This window comes from Andrena cerasifolii, chromosome 13 (assembly GCF_050908995.1).
Source record: "Andrena cerasifolii isolate SP2316 chromosome 13, iyAndCera1_principal, whole genome shotgun sequence".
Classification (NCBI taxonomy): Eukaryota; Metazoa; Arthropoda; class Insecta; order Hymenoptera; family Andrenidae; genus Andrena; species Andrena cerasifolii.
The window spans coordinates 8,918,577-8,943,815 of NC_135130.1; the positions used below are offsets into that span (position 1 = coordinate 8,918,577).

Here is a 25,239-nt window from a genome sequence, read left to right on the forward strand (position 1 = left end):
GCTGAATCGATAAATCTGTTACGATAAGGGGACGCGTTACAACTTCACCGTTACTCATACGCAACACGGCCGGCCAGAAAAACTTCCGTTAGCTTCCTAACGCGCGAAGTAAAAGCAACGGGAGAGAGAGAGCGAGAGAGAGAGAGAGAGCGCTTTTTACTTCCCATTTTCCCGCGGTCGACATGGCACGGTTTTACATTTTTTCATTCCTACCAGGTTACATTTTCATTGCCGTGCAGGCTTATCGTGCGAAAGCAAGGAGAACCGTTGCTCCGGCTCTGGGAACCAAATAATTCGCACCACGATAATGCCCGATTTAGGTCAGCCTCTGTACCAGCTACGTGTTTAGGATGTCTTGCATCCTACGACGCTGCTTACTTCGTCTTCACGCAATAATTCTGCTAACGTTGAACGTTCGCGCTGATAATATGGTTACGACGCGGATACGAGCAGCGGTTTATACCGAACCGACCACTGTAAATCGGGCTTAAGTGACATGTAACCCGACAACGATCCCGGGCACGGCCGAATTGTTATCGTGCACTTTTGCCCCCCCCCCCCCTCCGCGCTCGAATTACTCTATCCCTTTAAGAGCTTGAAGAAGGAAAGGCTGGGCTCGAGGGTCGATCGGAAGGGAGCACAGATCGGCGACAGCTCGAAATCCAGTTACCGCCGACGAGAAACGTCCGATTTTCCCAAGCCCCGGAGAGGCTAGCCGGTTTTTTGCTCGGCGAAATTCCTGAGCGCCGTTGGGTGAGGAAGGGCGTCGCACTTGCCGCGATTGCTCCCGGTGACTCCGCCAAGGGTATTGCAAGAAAAAAAGGGGAAAGAAGAGGACACAGGTAGACGCATCGAAATCGAGAGGGGTGAGGTGCGGTCGCGGTGCTCGTCAGCGACCCACCGCCACCCTCGCTCCCCGCGCGGAAAGGAGAGGAACAGCTCGAATTCAAGTCCCCGGAAGAAAGGAGTAGCAGGGCCCTATCATTAACAATGCCATGTCTGATTCACAGCGGCGAGATAAGAATAAGAAGGGTTCCAGTTCAGACGAAGTACTAAACCATCACTTGCAAATCCTACTTGCTAACAGTTTTTCGACAAGTGGCAGAAATAAGTAGGGTAAACTGCACTAATGCTGGCACTGCGCTAATCATTGGCACTCAAAAAGCTAAATATTTTGAAGTACAAGCTTCGGAAGTAATTTTCTTATGATTTCTTATTTTTCTTTCACTACGACACTGCAAAGCCCAGTAGTTGAACTACACATTTTGCTTCTGACAATATCACAAAGTGGGACAAAGGGCTGAGTTTTAGGGGTTCTCTTAAAATTTTGATAAGGGGTAGGTAAGTATATTTTGTCGCATTATAACTAAGTAATGGATTGAAATACAGATTTACTAAGTATTGTAGGCATTTAATAGCGAGTGAAATAGTTAGTCTGTTTAAACACTTTAAACTTCGTTTTTAACTACATAAATTTTTGTGTATAACGTGAAATTTAAGGGTGCCAATGATTATACTCTTAGGCCTACTTTTGTGTTTCATTGAATATTTTTAAAATACTTAATAGGTAGGGTAGAACGGGGGCGGTAGTAACAATTTGACTTTGGAATACGATTACGCAGGAACTGTTACATTTAAAACAAAAACTCTTATACGGAAATGTTACTTACTTATTTAGCAATCATTAAGTCACAACAGTTCTGCTATATGTCAAGTAATATCCAAGTTATTAATAAAAAATGAGAACGGTGTAAAGTGTTACAAGCGCCCCTGACCCCAGGTCAACATTACAATTTTAAGTTCAGTAAGAAAAAGTTACTGTATCGAAAAGTTATTTTTGTTCACTATTAATGTCCATTGCGTATCTGTACTCCCAGGACATGGATGCGTGTATTCCTAATGTCATTGTTCATCATATATCCAAAATTCGTGTTAACCCTTAACTGCTATCTTGGGGTCGCTCATGACCCCAGGCACGCAAAGTTCGCAGCAAAATTATTGGTTGCCTAAGCTTGTAAACTGTTTTTCTAATTAATTTTATAATAATAGTTTAACTGTCTAGGTTTCTATTATTTTACACATTACCTAAGAACAAAATATTCATAGAGGTTGATTCAGGGTCGACTTTACAAATTTCTTTGTCCTTTTTTATTTGGGGTCTGCCACGACCCCAGTATACCAGCCACGTTTGCCAAAAACAGTATACCAGTTAAGGGTTAATATCTATTGTACGTTTTGAGATATTTAGCGTGTTACATTCGCCCCCCTGTTACTACCGCCCCCGGTCTACCCTACTCAAGATGTTTTATTTCAACACTATTCCTACCGACACGTCGCGTATACCTATTCCTACCGCGACCGGTCTTTAGCGCAACTTATATTTTTTAATTTCGAATAAATATAATAGCCAATTTGATAGTATAAAAATACAGTTTCTTTTATTCAGAAGTATACCATGTGCATACGTATATTTGAGGAAATTTCGTGAAGTTTAAAGGCGATTCAATTACGTTCTATATAGCAAATTCTAATCGAAATTTTGAAAACGGTCATTTCACCGGTCGTGGTAGGAACAGTGTTAATGAGAAGACCCTGTAAAAACTTGACAAAAAAATATAGACAATCCAATTGTGATTTCCGCTTAGGGTGCCAATCACTCGTACAGTTTAGCCTACGCGAGCCGAACACCCCGCGCGAAACGGTACACACCCAGGACCTACGCGAATTTCACAGAGAGCGTCGCCCAAAGCGCCCGTACAGGCGAGCGTATCAAGATTCGCCGGGCAATTTATTTCCCTGCTACGCGAATGCGAATGACCGGGCAGAAGCTCGCAAACACGAGAACCATCAATGTTAAGAGCATCTTAACACAGACTGATGAGAATACGAGGCTAGCTGTGTGCAGCTGTCACTGCGCGCTCGGTGTGTGCAGCGCGGTGGCCGTTGCGGTGCATCGTTTCATTATACCCGAGACAGAAACGGACAGGACTCGTACCGGGGACTGTACTCGGGCGAGACACTGACCAGTAGGGCCATCGCGAATATTGGTTACCAAGTATCGCGCGGTATCTCGGCGCGTCGCGCGATTTATGCACGACAGTGTCGGGGGAGAGAACGATGGGGCGGCATAAAACAATTCGCAGGAACCGAGGACATATCTGTGTATTCTTACATTCGCCGCAGGGTCGCGCGAGAGCGGATTTACGATTAGTATCGCGATCGTAAACGAGATTCCGGCACGTTTCCGCGCGATCGATTGAAATGCCACTGCACAACGAGCGCCGGTCACTTTAAGCCAGCATCCTTAGCGAGCGTAATGAAAGCGCAAGAAACGCTGGCCAGAAGTAAAGGGAACGGAACATAAGGGCAGAGTAGGAGGAGACGAAGAGGGAGAGAGAGAGAGAGGGGAGGAGTGACGAAGGGATCGAGCCGAGACGCGAGAAGGATGTAAAACTTGGCTAGGAGAAGCTAGGAGCTAGGAGATGCCAGCGTAACAGTCTCTCTGTTAGCGCGGTTAAGTATGGGCAGCGATAGCACGGCCTCCCATTCGTGTGCACAGAAATTCCGATGCTTGTCTGGATCCGACCCGTGGTTGACTGCACGTTTTTCGAAATACAGGAAAGTTATGAAATATCGTGAGCGCCGTGAAACTTTTAATGCGAGGTCTGCTGGCTTGGTCGCCCCGTCCTCTTCTTCTCCCTTCTCTCGCTCCCCTCTGCCGCCTATATAGAATACACCTGGCCGTATAACCCTGCCTGTCTGTGTACGCGCGCGCGCGCGCCTGTGTGTGTGTGTGCCGTGGGGTGGAGCGGGTAACTTTTTTATTAAAAAAGTTTTTCGAAATAAAAATCAGACTCGTCCGCATAGGAGAGGGAGGGGGGGAGAGCAGTCTCGCGGCCCCCTCACGTACACCCACGCACGCTCAAGAAAGCTATACACTCGGGCGGTTCGCGCTGCACGCACGGAATCGCATTAGAGAGATCCGCATCTGGAAGCCTAACGGACGAGAAACCTGTCCGAATTTGATTTCCAAGTGCCGCCTATTACGACACCCCGCCATAGGCGTGGAGGACGACACGCGCGAGTTGCGGGGTTGCGTCGCTCGCTTCGGGGACACCAAGTAGGTTGAGCAGACGGCGCTAGACGTCTGGAGGGCGTTTCGGCATCCCGCAGCGTCTGAATACCCCCCTATATCCTCTATAATGCATATCGTATGTACGATTTATATTATCTCGGAATGTGGTATCGCGCGGCTGGACATTGGCGTCGCTATCGGTGGACCGATGATGAGGCTGCGAGGGCAACCGGGGCCACAGACGTCTCTCCCCAGAAATGAATTTCGCGTCCGTCCTCTCGCGAGCAGCGACGCGCCGCCGTCTTCCCAGCGGGAACAACAATTCTCTCCCCTTGTAAATAAAATTTTTTTTCCCAATAGCCGATGCTCGAAACAAACAAACCACTCAACGAGTCCGGCCGCCGGAACGTCCGGAGCCACCTCTCCCCTTTGATATGGGTCAACCAAAACCGCTTCACCCTCAGCCCCTCGCGCCCGGCCCCCCCCCTGCTCGCGACGAATCCGCCGTGGCTCTCGCCCTCCACCCCTCCCCGCGTCCGTGTACACGTGTAGAAGAGCGAGGACGGACGGGCGTGCGTACAATCGGAGAAACTGCGAAAGCGACGGCGTCGTGGCGCGGAGGGTATATACCTAGCCGGCTAGCCAGGAGGAGGAGGATAAAGAGGACGGAGAAAGAGGCGGCGGAGGCCAGAGCGAAGCGGAGGTGGCTCGTTCGGGGGATCTTTATCAAAGTCAACGCACGCCGGTCACCATGGCAACGAAATTGGATTTTTTTTTTCCAAGTTTTTTCGGCCCTTCTCGCCGGCGCCCATTCCCGAAGGGGGCGAGGAGGTGGCGGCTCGACGGAGGAGATGGCGGTGGCGGAGGGAAAGTGGTGGTAGGAGAAGCCGGAGGAACAGAGAACAGGGGGAAGAGAGAAAGAGAGAGAGAGAGAGAGAGAGAGAGAGAGAGAGGGAGGGAGGGAGAGAGAGAAAGAGCATCGAGAAGGTCGGGGAGGCTCTGACGAACGGCGACCGGGGAAGCCAATAATTCGAATTGAGAACAGCCAATGGCCGTGCATCTGATTTTTTGTCGTATCATCGTCGAGGTCGTCCGCCCTCTCCCCAAGCCCCCGCGTTCCTCCCCACCCCCGCGCGACGAAAGGGGCCGCTCTGCCTGGCTTTTTGTAAAATCTCCCATCCTCCACCACCGCCACCCCACCATCGTTCGCCTCTGTCCTTCTCCTCCTTCTCCGGCTCCTCGTCGTTCTAACACTTGGTTGTCCTGGCTTTCCTATGGTGTTTTGCTGGATACACATTGTACAGGATATGTGCACCGGCCCTAAGTGCATCGCCGTGCAGCGGCAAGGAGCTCGCGGGCCCCGAGAGCACCCAGTCATCGTCCATCGTTCGGCCGATCTCTCCCCGTCCAGACACTTTCCTCGGAACCGTCGAACTTTCCCGACTCCGAATCAGTTGAGAACAGTCGGATTTGGTAGCACAATTTTAGCTCCCTTCAAAGTTTCGCAGGTAGCCGCGAAGTTGCACTCGGAGAATCGTCTCGTCGCGGTGAATTCTAAGGTGGCCTACAAGCCAGGCATCCCTGCCGAGGACAGATCCCTCGTCAAGTATAGACGGGTAAACCTCTCTGCAGTTATTGGTCCGAGCATCGCAACTAATCCGCAATCTTCTAAAAATTGGGTAATAAGAAGAAATCTTCTCCGGGCTTCGTGGAAGAGCGAGTCTCGCAATTTCTCAGATTCGAGATCGGTCGTTCATCTGTGGATAGGGGAGAGTCGCACAGTGCCGACCAGCTTACTGTACCGACCTAAGCTAGTTCTCGCTTCTTCGACCAGATTTTAGCACTTTATATGTATTAACAAATGAAAATCACGATTCTCTGTAACCTATTTCGGGGTCATATTGTTTACTCCATTGCTCTCGATGCTCTGTGGCATTAAACGTATACGCTGATATTCAGTGGGTTAAAAGTTATTTTTTAAAGCTAATTTTTTGTTTCTCACGTGAGTAAATAATTTTCTTGTATTATGTATACTAGCTCTAGTCTATTAAGTTTACTAAAACGCCATAGTTTTGCAATATTTTGTTGTACATAGTATATCGTGATCTAAAATGTTTCCCCGTGTTTGTCATAAAGTACCAACCAATAGACTGTCCACCAGTAGAGACCAAATTTTTCTTATCTGTAAGTTCAATTTGTTAGCAACTCGGATTAATTTGTAAGATGTTCATTTAGCCTTCCTTCTACCTTGTCCCGCAGGAAAATAAAGTAAATAAGGGTAGGTATGATAATATAACAAACAGGAAGCTAGGATTTAGCGAAGAAGTTATCCAGTGTGTTATTTGCAAGCAGAATTGGGAATTAACTAAATTCAAAATTAATTAAATAAGGATCAAACAAAAGTTACTTTAACTTTAGATTATTCGACGAATAAAGTTAATTTCTTTATTCGACGAGAATTTATTCGATGAATAAAGTTAATTTTTGTATTCGTTACTCGAAATTTGATTTAAATAAAATTTTTGCCCATTCCTGTTTGCAAGGAATCATTTGACAAAAAATGGGTGCAGTGTACCGAATGTGAAGGTTGAGCACACGTCGAATGCACAGATCAGGAGAATATTAATTAAGTAGTATTATTCCTGCGATGTTTGTACAAATAAAATTTGAAAAGAATCTTGTATTGTACCAATTAAATGCCTTTTTATTCACCCTTCGTTGACACTCTGAGTGTGAGCCACCCACAAGCTGATGTTGACGCTCTGTACCTTCTATATGCAAAATGAATACTTTTTCTCCAAAGCTGACTTACAAGCTACGTTTTCTCTCAAAATATTATATCCGTGCAACAACTCTGTAGATTTTTAGCTTCTAACATTGAAATTTGTAAGAGTTACAACTATTTAAAGATTTTCTTCGTTTTTTCTCGACATGTAGTAATCTAGATTTTTTTTACAAAAACTGTGATTAAATTTCAATAAAAAAAACTATTGGAATATATTCTAGAGACCTTAAAACTGATCCATGATTTTTTTTATAACGATTGGATTCTTTAGATGATAATGGCAGTTGTTCAAAAATTGCTCTGGGTGTGAGCCACCCAGGTATGTCAAAGTTGATGGAAAAAGGAGGTGTGCTAACGAAGGGTTAACATTGTTAATCACTTAGACCTAAAAATCTACTAATTTAATAGTTGGTTGGTACTGGACAACAATGTTTCGTTTTCTAGAAATTACAACTTCTTTACTTTTGCGAAATATCAATTCTTATTATTAAATTTCACAAAATAATTTCCCTCCTCTTAATAAGTTCCATCTATACTACAAACACGTTTTTGAACTTCTGATTTTTATCGACTCTACCCCAAGATATAACAAAAAAAACCTAGAGCGGTCGGTACTGCACGACTCTCCCCTACGTAAGCGTGGAGTTGCTCCGAAATGAAGTCTGACCGAGAACTACATACTCTACTAGATAACTTCTACACTGCGTTCCACATTAGAGCGTACTCGTTTCGCGCAGGGACACACTGTCGATTGCTAGCAAACCGGCAGGGAAAGTGCTACGACCAATCGCGTGTGCCAGATCCGTGGGAGCTGCGCAGAACGGTCGCAAATCTGTAGGGGCGTTGGTACGCTCTTATATGGAACGCAGTGTAAAATACACACTACTTACAAGGAGAGTATTTCAGGTGTCCGCCTCCGATCATTTTGATTTTTGGATATGTCATAGAGGACCGAAAAATACGAAATACGTGTTTTTTATTTTTCCCCGTTTTCATATTTGGAGGGTGAAAACTGCGTTCAAAGTTAGGGTTGAAAAATCATTTTTGTGGAATATCTCGAGAACTATTAGAGATAGGGAAATAGTGTCAATGGACGAATTTTGTGTCTTTGAATGCGAAATATGACTGGCTCACCAGATTCTCAAAAATCCACAAAAATGATTTTCCACCCCTAACTTTGAACGCAGTTTTCACCCCCCAAATATGAAAACCGACAAAAATAAAAAAACACGTATTTCTTATTTTTCGGTCCTCTACAACATATCCAAAAATCAAAATGATCGGAGGCGGACACCTAAAATACTCTCCTTGTCAGTCGACTATGTCCTCGGGGCTTCGCTATATCGCGACTACACACCCTCCTAACATCGACACGGTCGGAAACCAGCAGGGAGGGAAACGCGATAGCAAGGAAACAGAGGTGTCGAATAGACATATATCCTCGTGAACTTCATTAAGATTTCAATGATGCGCAGAGCGGCGAGGGGTGTCCAAATATAAATGGCCCGCGGTGTCGTAAAAATACGTTGCCCTTCTTCCGTGTACCGACAATGGGAGCACGGAATCGAAGCGAGCCGTGCCTTCCAGAATTTCGCAAGTATCGCGCGGCAAGCCAGCCACACACAAGCCGCCGCTCTCCTCCGCCCTCTCCTCTCTTTGCTGGCCCGTGGTGGCGGCGCGAGTTCAAAGCTCGAGAGCGGGAAAGAGTGCGGGAACTTCCGGTGGAACGATCCAGCGAGTCGTCGGGCATTCCGTAGCTGCGAAGTTCGAGGCTGGCCGGATCCGAGGCTCGCTCTTAATGCCGGCAGAATTAGAGGCGGAAGTGTGCTTTGGAGTTTTTTTCCAGCGCGACTCCAGGCGATCGAGTCGAACGAGATCGTTGCCCGATGATTCTGTTCCGCGAAGCTCGCGCCACGAGGGCCCCCGCCGCCCGCTCGGCACAGCTTTTCAGAGGGAAGAGGAAAACGGAGAAAAGAAAGGCTGAAAAAGTGCACACGGTACGATTGACCGACTCGACGCTAAGTGTATGCGGGGCACGGCGCGCGTTCCTTCGGAAAATAAGACACAGTATTGATCGGTGTTAACAACCGGAAGTAACGCGATACGCTATTGACACGTTATAAATAAGGAGAGGCGAAGCGGCGACGGCGGCCGGCTTTCGTTATTACACGGCTCGGCGTTGAGGGAGCGTTTTTTAAATCGCCCCGTAAATTACGTCGCGTGCGCATCCAGAATTATTTAACAAGCATGCATAAGCGTTTTGTTTATGCGCCGAGGAACCAGACCCCTCCCCCCCCCGCCCCTCTTCCTTGTTTCGCCGAGTCTATCGATCCAGAAAGATTCCGCGAACCGAAACGCGGAAACGCGTGTATGTAATATGTAACGGCCGACGATGATGATTGTGGGGCGAAAAAAAAACACACACACACACAGACCCTCGCTCGAATTCCGCTTAATATTTTATGAATCACGGAGCGCGTCGCGCCGCGCCGCTCGTATCCTTGGCGCATTATTCGTGTCAACCATCTGTGCGAGTATGCTGCAAAGCAGTTCGGTGACTATAGGTAGTTGCCGGATGAACTCTCCGAGATCGATCCGCTCCCCAATGCCCCCCCCACCCCCCAAGACAGAGGGGTCTTATATGCATTTCTGCGTGCAAACGATTCCTTTCGCCTTAGTAGAATATTCCCGCGGCTAATTCGAGGCTAGGGCAGCTCTATCGGGGAAACCGCGATTCCTGTCCACCAACCGCTCGATCGCGGAACGCGTCTTCGCACTTTTCTATTGTTATCTAATCGATGCAATATCGTATTGACACGCGATTAAGAAACGGAGCGGCAGCAATGTCACACCGAATGATCCCGAAAGGAATATTTAGAATCTTGCGCATTCGTCTCGCGAGACTTGCCCGCGTATCCATTAGCAGAGAATATAATCGTTTAAACGGATAAAAACGCCACAGATGATTGAGCGATCCCTGACGTCAATGTAACGCCGAAGGTTGGAAAACAGTTTTTCCTCGTTGGAGAGCGCTGGCACGTACCAGCGTGGCCAACAGGATTTCCAAAGAATCGGTTAACGCGCCGTTAAAATGCAACAGGTTTTCGAGACGGGACGGACGGACTCGAGTTCCCGATCCGGCGGTGCATTCCTCGCGGAGATCGCAGCGCCTCGCCCTTTTCGCAGGCTTCTACGGTTCTGCCTAAAGTTCGCCGAGTTTAATGAGGATAACAATGATCGCAGTGGAACGCTACCCCCGGGGTAGAAGGCTTCCAGTTAACCGACGCCTTCCTGCCCTTCCAGGAGCTCGTTCTATGTGCCGGCATTTTTCGGGGTATCGTTGCTGAAGAAACGTGCGATCGATTAATCGACTTTGCCACGAGAAATCCCCGCAACGACGGCGACGTGCGCGATACGCGATGACCGAACGTTTCTGCGGGCAGGCCGGCTCGAACGATCGTAATAACAGGCATTGTGCGATTTTCCTAAGCAAGAAAGTCGATCGGCGTAGATACGCATCAGAAAAAATTACGACCATTAAGACCAATGCACATGTGTTTCAACAGAGTTTCTTTTTTTTTTCTGTAGAGAACACCTCCTATCCTTTTATCAATCCGCGAGGCCTGATTGTGCCTACTCTAGAAAAAGAGAAAAATACGCAACCCAAGTATTACTATTCATGGACGGTCCGTAACCGTATATGTAGGCACGTGTGCAATCAATTATCGACACGCATCGTTAAGCTTATTAAATCGCAACTTATGTCCAGTCAACCTGGCCGGTAACCTATTTTCTTAGAAACTCTTAGGTCATGCAAATTTATGACGAGAGGAAGATTGCCCAAGGAAATCCATCGTTCGATTCAGCATTCCACTTGAATATTCTGGCTAATCTATATCCGTCCGAATACCTGCAAGCCTTTCCACGCGAGTCCCTGAATAAATTTCGTCGTCACGTGACGCACTTATCAACCGGCGGGCATCGACGGAGTGGAGAAAAATCGAATCCTCGCCGGATCGATTCGCACAGCTGGTTTTCCACGTCGCGCCACATACACGCGGCCAGGCAGAATAAACAAGTCCTACACGTTCGCGTGCGTACGCGCGTGAGCCGCGACACGCCGTATTAGCGATGGGAATGATACGCTCGCGAGCACCATCGACGGAACGAGCTTTATGGGGAAGGTCCCTAAATGAGTCGTGCCCACGGTGGTATCGGATTACTTATTACGGGACAAGTAGCAGCGACGATAATTTCGCGCGTTATGTTATCTCCTTAGTTTCGTTCGACGCGTTCAGGCGAAAGGAGTCGAACGAAACCAACGAATCGTCTACGCTGTGAAACGATAAGCAGAGGTGGTGATCAAGGAGAACGATTAGATATCATTGCCCAATCGTGAAACGAATCCCATCGCTACGCGGAAGCCCCGTCTACTGTGACCATGCAGTGGTTCTGCGTGAACGCAACGCGCGTACGCGTAGCGTAGGTTCAAACGCACGTGTGTAAGTCCGTCAACTCTCCCCTTCCGCCGCCGTTGGCCCCCTTCCTTCACGCCCCTGACAAAACTCCCGACTCTATTGGTCTGGCCCTTACCCCACCCCGCGTTCCCACAGAAGACTCATTCCATTCAGTCACCCGTACGAACTCCAACGCTACCACGCTACGGAGCACGCCGCGTGCTCTCTTTCCTCTCTCGCTCGCTTCGCTCTCTCTGTCCCTCGCATCCTTCCCTCTCTCTCTCTCTCTCTAACGCGCGCCTATACCCGACCCTCTCGCGCGATCGCTCGCTCGCAGGCTGTCCCTGTCTCTCACGCGCGCAACATGCGTCGCGGAAACGTTCGCACAGGTTTCTAACCTGACCTACGCGCGGCACGGCCAGGGGCGACGGATTCCGAGATGCAATGTCATCCGGTCGCGGAGCTTGCGTATCCTTTCGAAATCGAACGCCGGACTCCGTTCGAGGGACTAGAGATTACCGGTAGCACCGAGAACGCTGATCGTCGATCGCTTTCCGTAGCGCCGATACGTCACAGGGATCCACGTTTCTCCTGCTGTTATGCTCTCTAACGGAACGGGCAAAGAAATACGCACTTACGTACATTTCGTTCGTGGAAAGGGTACGGCGACGCCTCCGCGAGGATGGAACAGAGACGATTCACGCTCCTCGGCCCTGAATCACTTGGTCGCCATGCCAGTGTCACGCGGGCACAAGTTTGATTGGGACTCTGCAGGCCGGTCGGTCCGTTTCGGCACACTTGGCACAACTTGCGAACTTTCTAGGAAAGCACGCGCGTAAAAAAGCCGATACTCGAGTCACTGCTCGCGAGTCGGATCCGCGGATCGAACGGCGACATTCGACTGCTCTCGATCTCGTTCGCGTTCAAACTGTCCGAATGGGTTGCTTTCATGGTACGCACAAAGCCACTCTCGAGTCAAGATAGCGTTGAAAGAACGATTTCCGGAAACGGAGTCGACGAATCTCTAACGCGAAGGAAGCACGTGAAAGGGGGAAGATAACGACACAGAATTTTACCGTCGGCGTCGCGAGTTAGCGGAAAGATACGCTATAAAACATAGCGTGCAAGTTAAAATAGTAAACTATAGTCTCTTGAGGTCCGAAGAAGCTCGGTTGACTTCGTCGCGCGCATCTCTGCGCGCGAGCCCCCCGTTTCTCCCTCCCTCTCTCGCCAACGCTCATATATTCTCTTTCTCCGTCTCCTTCGCTCTCTCTCTCTCTCTCTCTCTCTCTCTCTCTCTCTTCCCCCTCACGCTCTCGGTCTGTCTCTTCCTCCTTTTCGCTCGGCGCGTCTTCTCTCGCTTGTGCGCCGCTACTCCCGTACCCTTTTGTCCGGGAAGAAGCACGCAGGTCGAGAGCTCGTGGCCTCAGCCGTGGTACGCGAACGTAAAATCGCTCTAGCGAGACTCGATCGCGTGGTATTATAACCGTAACTCCGATCGCTCGAGCCTCTTTCTATGTGGATCGCTCGGTCAATCGCGCCAGATAAACACTCGTTCTGAACTTTTGCGGAAAAACAATTCGACGAATCCGATAACAAAGGTCAGCGCTCGTTACGCGACCGCGAACCGATTCCCTCTCCTCCTCGATTCCGTTGCAATTGAAGCGGGAGAGCTCGGCCGAAACTCCCTTCTGCCGTATATGCTTTACATGCATACTTAACATCGGCGCTCCGTTTCCGATACAAACTCCGCCGCGGGGTTCAACACACGAAACTGTATCAACAATGACCGCTATTCATTCCGTTTTTTGCGTATTTTTGCGCACCAGGCGAGGTCGCGCCCGAATACGAGAGAGAGAGAGAGAGAGAGATCGCTCCGAGCACGTTTTTTTTTCTCGGCACGCACATCCACCCCTCTAACCCTCCAGCCAGTCTATCACATTTTCGACTTCCGCGTACATCGTTTGTACACGCAACGAATAATCACGCGTGTCTGTCACCGACGTCCGAGAGGTAGAGAGACAGAGAGCGGCAGAGAGCGTGGGAGGAAGAGGAAGAAGGAGCGAGCGAACGACTGGGAGGAAGGGAGAGTGCCAATAACAAAACACAAAGAGACGGGTCCAACTTCCGAGCGACGAAAAAAGAGACGGGAGGGACGGGACGGATGATGCGCAGAGGGAGCGTGGTCGGAAGGGCGCGAGAAAAGGGCACGTGTACAACGGCGACGAAGGGCGGGTGGCTCGTTCGCTAGTTCGCTCGCGTGGCCGCGTACCCGACGGTGTGAAAAGCGAAATGACAACACGCAGTTCGCGCGTCGTTGGCTCCGAGAGGTCGGGGTACACGTAGAGCCTAGATACGATACTGAGGGCTCGGCTCGGCACGGTTCGCAGCGACGCTTCCTCAAGAGGGTGGGAGGCAGACGAGACAGACGATGGAGAGCGAGCGAGAGATCGCGCGCGAGCAAGAACGCGTGGGACAGACCGAGCGGGCGGTGGTAGGAGCCGTGGGGAGGGGTCGGCGGAATTCTCTCTGTTATAGATTAAAATTTTTTACGGGGAAGATATTGATTGTTGCTTTTTATTAATGTAACATTAAAGTGGCGCCGCGGAGGTGGGAGGGGGGGGGGGGCAGAAACTCCCGCCGGCGATGGTTCGCTAGTGGGGAGAGTCAGCCGCTGGAAGTGGGGATCGTGGCCGAAGGTAGGGTAGAGTGCACGATATATAACGCTGGAGAGGGAAACGAGGCGCGGGAAGACGGCAGGATGGAGGGGTGTTTCGCGGCGCGAGGAAAGAGGAGAAGAGAAAAGCAAGAAAAGTAAGAACGACGTGCGGGCGGGCGGGTGGCCGCGCGCACTCTGGAAAACGACGCCGGCAGAAGGGAGGAAGTAAAAAAGAAACGGAGGGGGGGAAAGGAGGGTGTTCGCGAGGCGAGGCGAGACAAGCCGGAGCGGGGGTGGGTGGTCCAGTTGGGCGGTGGTTGGGGCTCGAAACGGCGGAAATAGTGCCATAAATACGAACATTTTTCGTAGCGTCTTGCAGCCCTGTTTTGACAATCATCCCCTCCAACAACACCGCCCCTCCGTCATGCGATTCCTTCTCTCCCCGCTCCCCATTTCGGCCTCCTACCACGCGAGGCTGCTTTCTCCCCTCGGCCCCCCTCGCCGAGCTTTTCGGATCTTAAGTACGCGAATATCTAGAGACGCGGTAGCGTCTCGACGCCAAGTACATGAAAGACACCCTGTATATGTCGCTGTCGTGTATCTTGACTCGTCGCCCGGCTATTCCAACCTAACCTGAAACTTGATTCATTAATATCTCATCACGTCAGCAATATTTCCTAAATTTAAAGGCATTTTTCTCATATAAACCGCATATAAGCTTTCGAATAAGACGGAATTCAATAAAATCGGGCCACGCGTAACAGAGATATCGTAATATCGTCTCGTGGATCTGTCGGAAACGGTAAGATTTTTTCTTCTACAAGAAAATTTTCAGTATAATACGTATATACGCGTTACACGCATATCTTTAGCCAAAACGAACTAACACATGTTTCGTTCGTCAATCTCTATCTTCGCTATGCAAACCACTCCAAATTTTGCCAGCTTACCGTCAAGTTATAATCAAATTAGATAAGTTGTCAAAATTTGAGATGCCACGGGTTTTTACAAATATGTATCGTTGTACCATTGAATTGCAACCAAAATGCAGTGTGAAACACAAGGTAAGTTGGCCGAATTTGAAATACAACCTGTTCGTATATCATCAAACTGTTTTTAATTTGTATTATAGTACTGGAACTAGTAAAACTGCTGACAGTAATTTTAAAAGTAAAAAAATTACGTCAAGTACATGAAATCAAATAAATCACAAAAAATAGAAGATAATAGTAATAAAAAAAAAAAAAGATGTGAAATCAAAATGAGCTGCAAGTACATAAAGGTGCTTTCCAACTGCGCTTAAGATGACACAGCTACATATACACAGCTAAAATGCTGTGCTCATACATTGTGTTCATTCCATTACTCATATCGCGGACATTTTACTTAACCCATAAAAAAGAATCCGATTTAAAAACAATGTCGTAAATTAATAGCTTTAAAAAATTAATGATATACAAAAATTGCGCCAATTATAACAATGGCTATTTATACAAAGAAAAAAATATATTAAATAATATTAAGCAGATATATTTTAATACAAATAAATATTCTAATAATAATAAAAATTTTATTCAAAATACTTGGCGCCTTTACGTACTTGCAGTTGATTTTGATTTCACATATTTTTTAAATTTTGTACTTATTACTATCTTCTATTTTTTGTGATATATTTGATTTCATGCACTTGGCGTAATTTTCTTACATTTTTCGAAGTTTTTTATGGGGATACACGTATACGCGGGGCACGTAGATGTGGCGGCGGCGTCGACACAACGACGCTTCGTCTTGCACCCCTTTGCCTCACCCACCCCAGTTACCCTTTTCATTCTCCCTCCGTTCTTCCCGCCCCCCGCTCCAGCCAACCACCTATTCTTCTACTCGCTTTGACATTTTTCGCGAGTTAAGGCCCGCTCGAAGTTCGCGGAAATCCATCTTGCGCTGACTCGAGAAGGAGTACGTACCGCCTTCTCGCTCGCCCCCTCGCCCTTCCATCCATACCCTCCTCTCTTGCCACCTTCTCCCCACCGCGTGTCCCGGCGCGGCTCGGCTCGGCTCGTCCTCCTACTCCTCCGCCGCCTGCGCCTCTCTTTCTCTTTCATTTTTCTTTTTTTTTTTTCTTCGATTCTTCTGCCTCTCCTTTTTTCAGGGGGAGCGAACCCAGAGACGCGAACACGCCGGATCGATTCTTCGTTTCGAGAGGACTGCAGCGGGGAAGGGGGAGGGGCTAGAAGGATGATTCCACGGGCCTGCTGGGTAATTGCCGAATCCCTAACGGAACGCGACGATAAGGCGCGTGCAACTAATTTCGGGTCATAAACAAGGGAACGATAGACTAATTGCCCGGTCGTTAATCATCGATAGGTAGGTGTGGCATCGCGGCCGATTAATCGCTCCCCCCCCCCCCGCCCCTCGCGGAGAAACTCGCGGTTTCGTGTTACACGATGAATTCGCGCGCGCCCGATCCGTACGGGTTGCGCGCTGGCCCTGTAACTCTGCACTCTGGCCTGTAACGTTACACTCCGTGCCACACCACCACGCGCGCCCAGCACACTTCACTTTTCTCTCCCAGCGATAGCTATTCCATAAGGTAGCTATACCAGCGAATAAGAATGTATTTAATTAGTCTCCATGCGACCAGCGCAAAAACAGCCGAACAGGGTTGAAGGAACCCGCGTCGCGTCGCCCGTATCCTGTTCCCGGTGTGCTCGTCCAACGTCCGGACGGAAGTGCAGGCAAGAAGCTCCTCTCTCCTCCTCTCCTTCGGATTATATTTCGTCGCGGTGGATCGTTGTAAGCCACCACCCCTTCTCCCGACCCTTTGGTGCGTGAACTCGAAGCCCTACAGGAAGGGAAAGTGAAACTACGCGAACGGTGTAGACATCGGGGTTGCGATCGATTTAAGGGCTGGTTTCTTCTTATCAGCGGGGCTGTACGCTGCGGGTATACGTGCTCGCGGTGAAACGGATTCGCTGGCAACTCGCAGACCGCTCGGGCTGTCCGATGGAAATCGGCCGAAGGGACTAAGGGTGACCCGCGACCGAGAAACTCGGCTAGCAGATTCTTTCGGCAGGTTCGGATAGAACGAGACGCGACACGGCCGACCAGCGTTCCGTTTCGTCGGTAGGACGCGTTTACCAAACGACGCGCGGCGTATCTTATCGCGTTACGGAAAGGAATTTTGATTAGGAGGCAGCTCCTTTCTTACCGCGGCTCTGTAACGCGACTCGTGTGTCGGCCGTTGGAGAGGAAGAAACGAGGCGCCCCGACGCTCGAGAGCCATCCGGAATAAAATCGTAGCGCTAAAAAGTGTACGACGAGATGGGAGGGATTTATTAAAGCGAAAAAACGATATCAGGCGGCCTTCTGCTTTCTCGTTCATCACAGTCCTCGGCAGCGATATATATTTTCTTCTTTCTTTTTCGAATAACGAGCATCATCGTTATGGCTCCCCCTGCTGCTCCCCCTTTCACCTCCCACAACTCCCTCCCGCCGCCGTTTCTTCCAGCCTTTCAGCCCCCACCACCCCTTTGTTCCGTTCGCAGCGAGTGAACCGAGTCCAGGTTTAATTCTCAAAGCGATAGCAATTTCCAGGCGCAGGAAAAAAGGAATAAAGTACGAGCGAGGGGGGGGGGGGAAGAAGGAGAGGGGCGCGTAGGAGGGGTGGGTCGGGGAGAGGGAGGGACAGAGAGCCACCCTGTCATACTCGATCGATCCGACCTAAGCAATTAATCTATTTAACCTTTCTACTCTGCCATGCGCCGGGCATAAAGGAAAGACGAAGGATTAAATTATTGCGTACTTGAAATTCCGAAAGGGCCGAGGAAACCGTCAGCGAGCCCCAGCCGGGCCCGCGGAATTGCGAAATGAATGTTTGACAAGTGCCAGAAACAGGAGAACACCGTGGTGTAACGACTGCAAGGGGATACATTGTCACCGAACTTGAGAGCCGACCAGTTTCGCGTGATCTTTAGACTCGAATCTAACGACAGTTGCATCATTCCGTGTTACGCATGCGCTGCGATCGAGCGATCGAAAGGCGAGCACCGTCGGATCCCTAATCTTGGAATCAACATGCTTTCAGAATGGAAACTTGGCGGCAACGATTCGCACGCCCGGATGTACACCTACATAATACATATGTCATTTTATCCCGCGGCGACGTGTGGTGTCACGGTGCTCTCGATTAATCGGCCAGCCGGTTCGTCGATCGAGCCGAATGTTTCATCGAATCGCTATTTCTGGAGCCTGATCGTCGCTGTCTTCTCGCAATCAATTAATTAATCAACCCGATGATGAACCGGTTTGCACGTCGTGTTAACAAAGACGTGTCGAAGTGACGTCCGTCAGGGAACCGCCGCGGCTATAGGTTTAAAACCATTTCGATGTTCCAATGATACGGCTCTTAAATAACCGCGTTCCAGTCATCCGCAACTCCATTCTCGATAATTAGTATGCAGTTCAGTCTCGCTAACCAGCGAGCACTTGGATGACGCGCGGCGCAGTGGCGCGCAGTGGTCTAATCCGCCAAAAAGCTGGCCAAAATGCAACTTTCGAAGTATAAAACAGCGTTTTGCTACTATGGCGCATTTGTTATACACATTGCAATGTAACAAATACTGTTTGAAAAATTAAAACTTCCACAGTCGTCTTCTACAGTTGTAGACAGTTTTTTGCATTCTCCGGAATTTTTTTATAACGAAACTATGAAACTTCTTCCATTGACGTTTTTTTTACATGTATTTGTTCATTTTTCAACAATACTTGCAAATTTTTACAATGAGAAATAATCAAAATTAGTGGCAGCACAGAGCCTCGTACGCAAAAGGGTGTACCGAAAGGATATTCTCATTGCTCTCATAAAATCTCAAGATCTACTTAACCGATTTCATTCAAATTTGGTGTGTATCTTCAATACACATGTTGCTATAGCCCGTACTAGAATGAAGTCAAGATTATTATTTTTTTCTACTTTTCTTTACTCTGGAAATGTTAAGTAAAATTTCGAAAATTGGTATTTCAACTTCAAATTACCACTTTTTCTACGAAAAAAAATACGTTAAAGATAATATTTATGCAAGCGGTATTACATCCTCCATTATGAATTTCATATTTTCGATGCCACATTTGATATCAGCGACCACGAAAACTCAAAAATACTAGATGTCTGTTAAATTTGATATTTTTTCAGGTACTCGACCACCATTTCTTTTCTTCTTGCAATTTTCACTTCAGATTCTGAATCAGCGACCTCGAAAACCCTTGTATACCAATTTCTCTACAAATCGGAAGATGCCTTCACATTTTGGCCAGCTTTTCGGCGAATTAAACCACTGTGCGGCGTTTCGCGGTCTTCCCGTTTCTCGCAGCCGACCTTTGGGCTAATTAAAAATCTTTGTCGCGGAGATCTCGGTGGGAGTGGCATCTTGGTCGAGCCTCTCTGGTCCGCCGATGAATCGTCTTAGAGCCGATCGAAGGTCGGGCGAACCGAGCGCCCGGTGCGTGAAAAATTCCTGAAAAACAGGAAACTCACACGGCACACCGCGACCAAGGCCCACAGGCATTGGGAATTTCGTCGAAAAATATCGAAATGAGTCTCTCTGCCGCGCGACACTGTCGTCGCCCAAGTTCCTTCACCCTGCGACGTGTTTTTCCCGCTCCGCGCCCGGCAACCGCGATTAATTCGTGGGAGCGTGTGGATTGGGAAACCCGAACAGAAAACAGAACTGGTAGAGAGCCCGCTCTTAAACTACCAAATAAACTTTACTACGCTGCTTGATAGTGTCCGCTGACAAATATCGGGGGCGATGTTACGCGAGGAGAAAATACCGGAATCTCGAGGGAGACAATGAACGCAGACAGCACCGGCCGAACAATGAATATATCTAGGGACGAATAAAAAAAAAAAAAAAAAGAAAGCCTCGTTACGATCGCGAAAAGTTATCGACGTCTCTGTAAATTCGTTGCTCGAAAAACGTGGAAACACGGCACATATTATTGGACCCTCTATTTACTCTGGACGCGAGCGTGTCTCGAAACCTAACAATTTTCCACTTGTCACTGCGCTCGATTGGTGCGCTGGGCTCCGCGGTAATTCTATACACGATGGAAATGTCGTTTATTCGATTCAGGCTTCAAAGGCACGTAACATTCGTAAAAGTTGGCGCGTTTCGCGTGTCTGCTAGCCGGGGATCAGCATTGATAAAGGAAGACAGTTACCCGCGAGTGTCTGGAATAAAAGCTGGTCTCTTAACGCGCCAGAAGCTTCGGCGGTCGCCATCTACGCGCGTTGATGGCGACGACAATCGCAAAATCAATTTGCATTATTCGTTTAAAAGTGTGCTGGTCCGTGACGTCAGCGGAGCGGGGCGATAGGCGCGTAAGAGGGTGTCGAACGGAGGCAAGTGGCCCCGTCTGGTCGTCGATGCTCTCAAACAATCCCTTTTCTCCGCTTCCACCGCCTACCACCTCCACCAGCCCACCCCCGACGCCGACGCTACCCCCACCGTTTCCTCCGACGAGTCACCGAGAACACCCCTTCCGCGATCCACCCCTCCAGCCAGCCCCTTTATCATACTTTTGTATACCTCCCTTGGCCATCGAAGCCTATGCAACCCCCCCGTCTTCCCTCGCAGCCCCGCTGTTCTCGCGACACCAGCCCCTCCGCGGCTTGGCTTTCTCTCCTGCACGCACAAACACTCGCCTACCCGTGCTCCCTTTCTCTTCCTCGGCCTCTTCCCCCTCGCCGCCCGCCGCTCTACCCTTCTTCTCTGTGTGTACGAAGCGCGACCCTTAACCCTCTGTTTACCCGGGATTACCAAGTTTCTCCATACTTGATTCTGTAATGAAAGTTATTTCGCGACAGCTCCTTCCCGCTGTCGTTCTAATAGCCGCCCGAGACTTTTGTCTCGCTTCGATGTGCAGTGGCTCAGCGGGGATTTGCGAACCAAGTAATTATCGTTCTAATTAGAAACGAGCACCACCAAGTAGGCGAGACCGGGGCTGGTAGGCCAGTTTTTCAGTTTTTCATTTTTAATAAATTACGTGGACGAAATATCATTAAACCGGTTAGTATATTTGATAGAGCGTACATTTGGCTATCTGAGTAAATTATTAAAGTTGACTCAATGTGACGACAATTAGGGTATTTTAATGTTTTTCTAACACCTTCCGTGGTGGTCAAACAGCCCCATGATCGGGGTTGGTTGACTTACAGTATGGGGAAGGTTGACTGCAGGTACAATCAGTTAAGAAAATGTTATTAGCAACTTATCTTAGTGGTAATAAAATAAAACAATGTCACAAGAGTTGTTTCATTATAAAATATTAATTTTTTTCTTTCATATTTTAATAATAAACTGAAAAATTTTTCAACTTAACCATAAATTATAATGTATTTATAACACAGTAAAATTTAAACAAAAAATAAAAATCGCTTTCTGAATAACAAAATAACAATTTAAACCTTATTAACGTTATTAGTCAACCAGCCCCGACCGATCATTTTGACTTAAATAATCTATATAACCTTCAATTATTAATATATAAACAAAAATACTATGTCAATAGATCGTCTAATAAACAAACTTTAAAACAGTCCCTTAACATTTATTCTATTGTTACAATATAGAGAGTGAAAAAATAAAATCTTTAAGAAAAAATGTTCACTTAAGCAGTCAATTTTTCGACAAGACATAAACGCATAGTAGAAGTGACTTCTTTCTACAGTAAATCGTTCCGCAGTAGAGCACACGTCGGTGCAAAGTTATTAACAATTACTCAACCTACCCCTTTGTGACAACCAGCCCCGGTCTCTCCTACCATCTAAAGGAGTTTATTTCATTGTTCCAGTGGCAGGAGAGAAGAAGCAATTTGCAAAAATCAATCCCGACAGGCTTTTCCATAAATCTTACGGCACTGCGTCGCTCTCGCGAGCCAGTGACACCCAGGCAGCACCAGTTAAATGGGAAAAACTTTTGCTTTTAAACCGATGAAAATCCCTACGCCTGACTGTCGATATCGCTTAAAGACGAATGCCTGCTATCTAAACGCAGCGAAGCGCTCCTTGGCCAAGCTGCGACACCTTCTCGCAGTTTGCGCTGCGGATAAACAGATAAACAAAACGGGCCGCGGAGTCGTGTCGATTGACGCGTTCATTGGGCGCCCCCGGAATTCATTTACAGGGAACGCGAGCACCTGTCGATTCCGCGTCCGTTTTCGAAAAATCCCAGGAATCGAGGGATTCAATTTACCCCGTATAATCGCGCGCGGTGATCGTTTCAATTTCGACTGGCGATAAAAGTTGCGATACACGCGTTTACAACGACACGATACCGCCAAACACCGGCGCGCGTCCATCGTGCGGTTTAATTAAGGCGGAACACGCTCGATGGACGTTTCTATCGACTGCGACTCGAGCGGCTCGTTGAAATATTCAGAACCCGCGGCTTTTTTTGCTTTCGGCAGTTGGAGCGGGCCGAAGGGAGGTCGGCGGAGTTAGCGGGGGTTTCCCTTCCGGGAAATCAATTCGGTTGCGTCGTGCGGTTCCAACCGAAAAGGCGCGTAGCCGGCGTGGATACGCGCCTTTTCCGACCGGGCCCGTTTAAGAGATAAATCGAGCCAGCGAAGGCGGTTTTTAGAGAGAGAGAGGCAGGGACAGGGCAGCGAGCACGGCTGGGTCTTAAACGAAGGCAGAGAAGTCTGCAAGAAGGTGCACGATAATCCGTTCAAGATCTGTTCCATTATGAACGGTACTTTACGCGGAAAGCCCGATCCCCCCCCCGCGCGCTAGTGGGATCCTCTGCCTTCTGTTTAATGGCGCGACAGAAGTTCCTTCTCCTCCGTTTAATCCAGCGTGGCATCTCGCTGCAAAGGCGACCCGACTCACGACAGGAAGCCGGCTGCGTTTCTTATTATCGATCGCTCGTAATTATGTCGTCAAACGTTCTAACGAGCAAACGGCCGCGGGGTAGCGAATCGAGCCAATTTCCACAGGCCTATACCCTGCGCTCCTAGCTACACCAAAGAGCCACGGCGAATTGGAAAAAGGTTTCTCGCTCGATCGATAATCCCCCCTCCACCGCCGCTTCCTTTCGTTTTACGAGCCAGCAGCAGGCGACGGAGGGGGCAGAATCGTTACTCTTTTTCTGAAAGACGCTGAGAAGCTTCTCCGGTGCCTGCTTTCGATAGCAGAGTTTCGCTGGCTCGCGAGGACACGTACCCGCTATACCCGCGGTTTCTCCCGGTTTTACGGCCCGACAGACCAACTAGAGTGCTCGCTTACTTTCAGGGAGAACACCTTTTTCTGCCGGAGGGTGGCCGCCGCGGGATCGCGGCAGGGAGAAATTTTAAGAACAGGGGATTCCTGGAGGTTGCTAATAATAAGCGTTCCTTCGGGGTACGCAGCCTGATTCGCCCGTGAACGGAGAAACTATTCCGAAGTATGCGGATAGTCGCAGCGGACCGTACGCTTCTCCATGCATCAGCGCAGCAGGCCTCTACTTCCTAGCTTCTTAAAAGTTTCGACTTAACCCTTGGAGAGCACACCTATCCTTTATCGCGATCGCGGAGATCAAAACTGCGGGAACTGATGCTCCGAGGGGCGAGGGGCGGAAAAGGTTCCCTCGCAGGGAACTTTCCATGCGAATTTATTCTTCGGCGAAATTTCTGGACTCGTAAGGAGAAGACTCTTTGCCTCGTGCTTCGGCGAATCCAACAATGCTACGGAATAACTAACGACGCTTTTACCCCCCTTTTTTTCCCCTCGCGAACCTTGCTTATTCCCCAGCAAGGCGAGGCAAGAGAGCCCCTTCTTCGAAAAGGATTTTTCGCTCAGCTCTGTAGAAAGGCAGCTCGCGAGCGCGTAAAACAAGCAGCGTAACTCGGCTCGCTTTATGGCGCGCCATGGGTAACATAGAACGATTATTCTTCTCGCGAGGCGGGCTTTATATTCCAAAGTGGCCTCCTCCTTTGACACCCGTAGAATCGGCGAGCTGAAAGCAGAGCTTCCGTTTCTTCTACTGCCCCGAGGTAAAATAATCTACCGCGTTCCCGTGATTTTATGGCCGGGCATCAGCGAAGACTGAGAGAAGCGCCTCTGCCGCGCTTCTCCTCCCTCGATCCACGGGACAGGAATTGCCGAAAACAGGAGGAGGGCAGGGAATCAATTTGGCTCGCCACCGCGACGCGCGAGCGTCGCTTGAATACCGTTTCGGGGGGCGACGTGTGAAAATGAGAAAGAGATTTCTCCGGGGCATCCATCCTGGAGCATGCAACAACCCGAGCGTTAGACTCTTTGACACCTCGGCCGTGCCGTGTGCTCTTATTGACGCGTTTAATTGTCTCCGCGCTCTCCTACACGCGAAACAACCGCGCCGCTATCATTTCGCGAAATTACACCGTGCGAAAGTAGAATTCCGCGGAGCACGGTGGGAAAGCTCCGCGAGCGTCGCGGGCAATTTTATGGAAAATATACAGAGACCGCTGTATGAAAAGGACTTCGGCCTTTCTTCCTCCGTCCGTTTGAAATGGGTCGCGGAGGTTGCCACGGAATAAGTTGAGAATCGTTCGGGAGATGCTGCGCGGGTGAAAAAGCGATCGCGCGGCACGCAAGTGACTTTCACGCGTGCATAAATTGATGAGAGCGGCTTGCGGCGCTTCTTTTCATTCCAGCGGTGCCTATTTTTTTGCCACTTATCCAGTTTTCCATAGGTCGGCATTAATCACACCGGGGGATTTCGCCGGCGGCATTATCCCGCCGCGGAATTTGAAGTTTTTGTTAGGACGCGGCATCGAGGGAGAGAAAGCCAACGTTCAGCGACAGACGGTGGGCTGTGTTTTGAAATTCGATCTACTTCGCTCGGTTTCATCACCCCGGCGATTTACGGCCTCGCCTTCCAGGCGAAAAACCCTCCGATCCAGAATATTTTATCGCGCCGAATTAAAAGCTAGGAAACGTTAAACCTCGCTGCTGGCCAAACATTCGACCGTCGCGCCGTCTACGAAGTTGATTCGAGTTTAATAAACAGCCGTTACTCAATTAAACCGTCTAATGTTACAAATAACGGACCTTTCGAAACAGCTTGATACCTCCCACGGGCCTGAATAGCGTCACGGTACGGCACGACGCTGAATCCGCATCGTTTCGACGAACCGGACATTTCGGCGTGAACAAAAAAAAAAAGCACCAAGCCGCGCCGAGGAAAGAAGCTTCCAGGCTCGTCGCGGCCTTGGAAAGAAAACAGGGAACTGGCGTTCGTCTCGA

At 48.9% G+C, this 25,239-nt stretch overlaps 1 protein-coding gene across 4 annotated transcripts in view; it reads right to left on the reverse strand.

The window, feature by feature from the left end:
* Positions 1-25,239, reverse strand: part of LOC143375649 (uncharacterized) — a 74,524-nt gene that overhangs the window by 44,302 nt on the left and 4,983 nt on the right. Inside the window, exon 1 of one of the 4 annotated variants that reach the window (XM_076824995.1) lies at positions 11,960-12,525. The exons of the other annotated variants lie outside the window; for them this stretch is intronic. The gene's annotated coding sequence lies outside the window, so the exon portion shown is untranslated. Of the gene's footprint in view, positions 1-11,959; positions 12,526-25,239 lie in introns of those variants that run through there. 4 annotated transcript variants of the gene reach the window in all.